Source organism: Cavia porcellus, unplaced genomic scaffold, assembly GCF_034190915.1.
Source record: "Cavia porcellus strain 051 isolate PalLab524CR breed Dunkin Hartley unplaced genomic scaffold, mCavPor4.1 scaffold_1, whole genome shotgun sequence".
NCBI classification, from domain to species: Eukaryota; Metazoa; Chordata; class Mammalia; order Rodentia; family Caviidae; genus Cavia; species Cavia porcellus.
This window is the reverse complement of record NW_026947484.1, coordinates 48,267,869-48,274,602: the sequence shown is the minus strand read 5'-3', so window position 1 is coordinate 48,274,602 and position 6,734 is coordinate 48,267,869. Positions and strand designations below refer to the sequence as shown.

Sequence of the window (6,734 nt, the reverse complement as noted above, 5' to 3'; positions counted from 1 at the left end):
TTTCCTTGAATAGAAGCATCATCTGTCTCATGCAGAATGTGGGAAAGCAAAGCTCCTGGTTTCTGTGAAATTTTCTCATAGGTGAGTTCTGGAACACCCCCCTCACCTTTCTGTAAATGAAGTTTGAAAACTTTCTTATTAACATAATACTTGTTTTATTTAAAACATTTTAGCTCAAATGATTAATTTGATTTAAATTTCCGACTGTTTCCCTGCCAAAGATGTTAGGAATTTTCATTATTCCCTTTGGGAATTTTGAGGCTGCTTCAGCCAATTTAAGAACAGGATCCTGAAACATTAGGATTAACACTTGGCTATGAAACTTACTCTAAATGAAAGGATTTGAAAGGTTCATGTAAGATATGTCAGTTTAACTAAGTTTTTAATAAATGCAAGCCAAGCATGAATTTTTATATTTTAAAGTAGGAAAGCAGCTTGTTCTGAAACATATAAAGATTTTTTAGCTGCTTATAAAATATGAATGTTAATTTGTTGTTCAGTTTAGGTTTCTGTATTAACCTGGTACTTCCCACAGTTGAGGCAAAGACTTGGGTAAAGGTTATTTGTAAAGATTACTGGGTTCATGAGAATGGACAATCGAGGAAAGAAAAATAAGAAAATAAAGAAATCTAATGTTTGTCATTCAATGAATCACCAGGGAGGTCAATTTGGACTGAATCCTACTGGGCAAAGTCTGAGAAGCCAGAGATTCTCCAGGGTCTAATGAATCTGCTAGGGGTGGCCAAATAATTCACCATCTCAATTGGATGACTTGCTTTGAAATAAATTTCTAAATAACCACAAATGAATTAAATATGCATGTCAAGTTTTCATAATTAAGTATATTGCATTATTTTCATTTATTAGAAGTCCAGGCACTTATATTTAATGGCCATTTAATTCAGAAGAATTAAGTATTGTTGTGTGGTAGAGTTTATAACTTGGGTTTAAAGGTAACCCACAGCAGAAAGAAGTAGATTTTGATGGCCTGTATCATTTATATCTTTACCATTTATTAATTAGTGCTAATCAGTACACTTGTTCAATAAATGTATTTCAGTATCATTATATGTTTGGCATGTTAGAAGATTAAAAAATAGAGTTTCTTCTAAATATATGGAAATTGAAGTCTCACTGGATAGAGTCTCACTGAAAGTTTAAAATTCTGCACACCATAAATGATATATTTTAAGCTCATCCAACAATATCATTGACTAAACTTCAGGACATACAGATTTGTCTGAAATCTGAAGTTTATCTAGTAAATGGAAATGCCATAATGTTTGGCCCCTTTATCCAAATTAATGTTGCTTGTTAGCAGTCGCCTTGTTTAAAGGCTTTCCCACCTCCTTTGGTTGATACATACATGCAGATATGCATACCCTTTAAGTCCTGTATTACCCTGACCCTTTCTTTTCAGTTTATTGCTTCATTTTCTGATTATACAAGTAATATGTGCTTGTTAAGAAAACTTGTAAATGATAGAAAATTATAGACAAAAAAATAAAATTTTCTGTAGCTTTTGTACTTTTGTTTTTCTCTGTGATCACTTTGGGAAGTTCTTTATGAGAGAAGCGTACATGTTCAGCTTTGTATCCTGGTCCTAGGAAGTATGGGATACATTAGAAACGCTCCATAATTTTGAGTAAGTGAATGAACACACAGTCATAAACAGTGATGTTGTTGGTGAATTTTTATGTTAAATTTAATTTCCATTTCATCTTAGCATATATGTACTGCATATGAGTATAAGAAGCCATACAACAATTCAATGTATTTCCAAAGATGATCATGATGCTCCTTAACAGTAGGAAGATGATCCAGGGTAGTTATAATATATTAAAAACTAGGCAGAAATTGAAAAACAGAATTGATATTATCCGGGGCTGGCATTATTCAGATGGCTCAGTATTCATTTTGTGGAGAATGAAATTGTGAATTAAGGTTGAAAATCTGATAAATGAACTAGACGTGAGTTTACTTGACACCCTTTGATTTTAGAAAGGACTGGGAGTGATAACAAAACCATCTCCATTTCACATAAGATATCAAAGAGTGTTTTTCATTGTTTCTTTTCTTGTTTTGCTGAAGTAGTTTAAATGGCAATATTTGATAGAAATCTGAGTAGTGTTTTCCATTTTCTTTTTTAAAATTTATAAAGTGAATGGCACAGCAAAACAAAAGATTTTCCATTTTCTTTTCATTTGGTTTTAATGAAGAATAAAAATTTTAATTCTATAATTGAGCAAAAAGTTGACCATGTGAAGAATTTGTACTTAAAGGACATCTTTCATGTCCACATAGCCTGAAGGAATCCAAATGAAGCCTCCACCATCAATCTGTGACAGCACTGGGAAGTAAAACATGTTGGTGAAAACATTTTCTTTCAACTCATGACGAAATTCAATTTCCTCTTGGCGAATTTGGAATCCTTCAGTGCATAATTTTCTTTTCTGGTGCAATATAGGGTAGTTTGTAAGGGAGTCTTTCGCTACCTAAATATTCTCAACATTTTGGAAACACATTAGCAATTACAAAGAAGTTGCAGGCTTAGATTGCAAGGTAATAGTATAAGCAAATACATGTTTAATAAGAATTAGAATGTGTGATTTATTTATTTGTCTCTTCTTTCTTTCTAGTGTTTCAGAGCATTTATTGAGTAAAGTCACCATTTATTATTGTCCTCACCACATGTAAAGTATTCCTAAGATGTAGATTCTTTGCTCAGATAAAGGATGTGAAGAGTAGAGGTAAAATCGCAAGCAGCTCAACCTAACACAGGCACACAGGTGAGCTAGAGATCTCTGAGTCCATTATCAAGAGGAAAAATGAATACTAAACTGTTAAGCTCAGTTTCCATGGAAAATTTATTCCATAAATTTTTAGGGATCCTAATTTCACCTCCACTATCACTTGCAGATAACTGGGAAAGGAAAGAGGAATTTCCAATGTCAAAAGAGCCAAAGGAGATTTAAAGATGATTACACATTACATAGATAGGTAGTTTTCACGTTGAGCTATCTAACCGGGAATTGGCGCAGACATGCCACAGTGAATTTTCTAGAAATCTAATGTTTCGGTTATTGGAAAGAACCCAATGATCTAATCCTTGCATAGTGTCAGGTTTCACTGCTGAATAAGTTAATGCACAACATAGAATTAAGAAACTCATTAATTATATAGTCATAAATCTGAGAGTGAAAAAAAAACGCAAATTGGGTATTTTGAAGTAATTAACAGCTTTGATTAACCAAGTGAAAAGAAAAGCACACCTTGGCTCTTTGGCAAAATTCACAGGATCCATATCAAGCGTGGGTACTGATATTGGTCACTCTTCCCATACATATTTTTGGCAGTCTTAAAAAGCCTTTCAAAGCAAAAACAAATTATAAAACCTAGTTTCCAACAATACGTACGAGGGACACACCAACACTTGTCAGGAATAGCTCTGGGTGCTTGGTACCAGTCCTTGCCTTGAGGAAACCTGCTGCTTTCTGTTCACTGCGCGCCGTATCCTGCGGTAATGCCATATAAGAAAGAGTCAAATAGAGAAGTGTTTTCTTACTGAATTTAGGTTCAACTGTTAGGTTAACTGGTAACCATCTACTAGCCCAAAATGCCATGGTCCTGGAGGGATGTATGTGCTTCCTTAAACAATTATTCACTATAGAGGAGACACCTGCAGTCAAGTGTCTTGGGCACGTTAGTCTCTGTGACAATCCATACCACAACTTATTTTTAAAACAAGGGAAACATCCTATCATGCCGACACCTGGCTAACAAATTATAATCAGCCAATTGAATACTTGCAGTAAGAAGTCTTCAGGTTGTAACTCCAAGCATGACTCCATTAATCAAAAATGATTTCAAGTTTCCTATCATAGGAAAGACATAAGTGTCAAAACATGAGCAATACACTAACAATTTAACAAGCTGTCATGTACTATTTGAAAGAAAATGTGATTAGGGATGAATTCTTTAAAATATTTTCAGTACAGACTCAAAATCCAAACTGATTTATGTCTGATACAGAAAAGCACCCATTAAAATATACACGTACCTGTTTTGACAACTCCTGGCCATTTCTTAAACTCCAGGCTACAGGTCTTTAGTTGAAGCAAATGCCTTATTGTTTTATAAAAGAATGAAGTTAAGGTCACATTGATTTCATGTCAAATAGCTGCTTTCCAAGATTGTTGCACGATTAGTTATGCCTTGGTTTTTTTCCAGAGGAAGCTGGAACCAAAATCCTTGCCACTTGGTATTGAAATGAATGGTCCCACAGCTGTTTGTCCAGGATGCAGGTGTGTTGCAGGGTACCACCCATCTCTGAATCCCAGCTCAGTGTCTGAGCAGAGCGAGAAATTAGCTCATACTTTGCCCTCATGCAACTGTCAGAAAATATCAGCCTTGTTTCCAAGCTAAAACTGACTAAATCTAAAGCTTTAATTGTCTGGCGGCTTCTTGTGTTCTAGATTGTCACAAACTTGGACAGCTCACCTCCACTAGAACCACCGAGGGGATCTGGGACAGAAGAACACCAGCAAGAACATATGACAGGAAATATCAGAAGCTCCCCACCTTAGGACAGCCTCATCATCTATAAAAGTGGATTTGCTTGTAACCCCAGCACTGCTATCCAAATATTCCACTGAACCTCAGAAACTAGGGAAGTAATACAGTGTCTTACGCTGATAGGAGATACTACCACGTTCATGTGGAAACTTCAGATTAAATTACTCTTGGGAAGTTACAAACATGCAGAGTAAAAACATATTTAGAAGATGACATTACGGAAATAATTGTACATTCTACATCAACTAGCATTTTGGGCGTGAAGGGAGTATATTAAAACTAAGCCACAAGCAAAGTTGTAATTTTGGGGAACTTCACTGAAATCTGAGCATGTTAGAAAGAGAAGAACACTGAGAAATCCTCCCAGTCAGTCATTTGTAAAGTTCCACATGCTTTAGGATCATTCAGGAAACTGGTTGACAATGCAGACTCCCAAGCTCCACTCCAGGGATGCTGACCCTGGGGTCTGCTTGCTTCTGGGTCTGTGCTCCATGGAATACTAGACAACGAGTACACTCCTGTGATTTACAGAAGGGAAAGACCAGAGAGGATAGGTCCTGTGCTCAAAGACCCAGTAAATATCATAACCCAGTAAAATATCATTGATCATACTTCTCTCGTGGAGGCAGAAACTTTGGAAGCTGGCACTGCGAGATAACAGCTCACCACTCCTCTCCCTAATGAGACATCCTGCCATTGTCACAGTGGCAACTGCTAAGAGCAAAGAAAATACAATCCTGTCCTTGGTTGTGTCAGGGGAAATGCAATGGGTCATACTGACCTGGCTCATTCAGGAACCAGGAGGGCTGGGTTCAAGTCTCGCCTTAGCAGTGAGTTTCTCTTTGGCAAATCACCAGCTGGTTTTTATTTCATGCCTGGTTCCTAACGGGGCTGGGCCAGGGGCTGTCTCATCTCTGCTAGACCTCAAATTATGAGTTTCATCACAGGCAAAAATATACAGCTCCCTTCTTCCATTTTAGCCACTTAATTATTTTATGAATAGGATAATTATAGTAATAATTAACAGTTAATTAGAACTACACGGCAGCCAGTATCCTGAGCAATTCAAGTGCTGTTTTAGCATGTAATCCATACAGTGATCTGGTACCTAGGAGGCCCATCATTTTCCTTTCTTTCTTTTCTTGATTTTTCTTTACTGGTTTGTTTGTTTGTTTTTATGTGCTGAGGACTGAACACAGGGCCTTCATGATGACCTACATCCCGTACCTTTTTCAACTTTTTTTTTTTGTAATGTCATGCTAAGTGGCTAACTTACCCAAACTGGGTGCAAACTAACCCTATCTCAGCCTCCTAGAGTGCTGGAATTATAGGTGTGTGCCGCTGTGGCTGGTTTGGGCCCCTTTTTCTGATACAGCAATTGAAATCCAGAGAGGTTAAGCCATTTTTCTAAGATCACATAACTAGTGAATGGTAGTTTTATCTAAAGAGAAATCAGACAAGGGAAGAAACAAAATAGAAAAACGTGATCTTACTGTGGCACAATACATGTCCAGTACTGTTTCTCAGCATCTTTTTTGCTTTGTACATTTCTCCACTTAAACTTGTGCTCATCACGTCAGAGAATCAATGAGAGACATTTTGGCTCTTCTCTTTCACTTGCCCAGGCTTTTAAAGGGAACTGAAAAGAGGCATCACACAGGTGATTTGTGAGAAAACATTCAGAGTAAAATTTACACGCTCACACACTTCCACATATACACATCTGAAAAATGTCACCTGAGCTTGCAAAAGAGAAGGAAAGTAGAAGGGAAACAAAGAGTGAGTCGATATTGTATTGTAAAGCCTGTGATTTTTATCAGAAGGCTTGCACAGTTGGTCAAAATCTTGAAAAAGGTTCAAAGTATCTAAGAGCAGAGGGGGTTGTGCCTTGTTTCCTAGGAGTGTGTGTGTGTGTGTGTGTGTGTGTGTGTGTGTGTGTGTGTCTGTGTCTGTGTCTGTGTGTGTCTGTGTGTGTGTGTAGATATGGGCACCCGACCCAGAAAAAAATAGCCAGCATCTCTGATGTTGGGCAGAATTTGTGTAGTCCAAGGTCCCACAGCCAAGGGTCAGAATGTTTGCTCTTTGTCAAGGAGCATAAAATACACAACTGCTGGGCGTGCGAGAACACATCTGCCAGAGCCCAGAGAACAATGACGGAG

General features: G+C 37.3%; 1 long non-coding RNA gene across 1 annotated transcript; it reads right to left on the bottom strand.

The window, feature by feature from the left end:
* Positions 1–2,851: 2,851 nt before the first annotated feature.
* LOC134475839 (uncharacterized) lies at positions 2,852–6,460 on the bottom strand. The gene is made up of 2 exons (XR_010047129.1): positions 4,061–6,460; positions 2,852–3,875 (listed from the first exon to the last, which is right to left on the bottom strand). It is a non-coding gene; the product is annotated as an uncharacterized LOC134475839 (long non-coding RNA).
* Between the last annotated feature and the right edge of the window lie 274 nt (positions 6,461–6,734).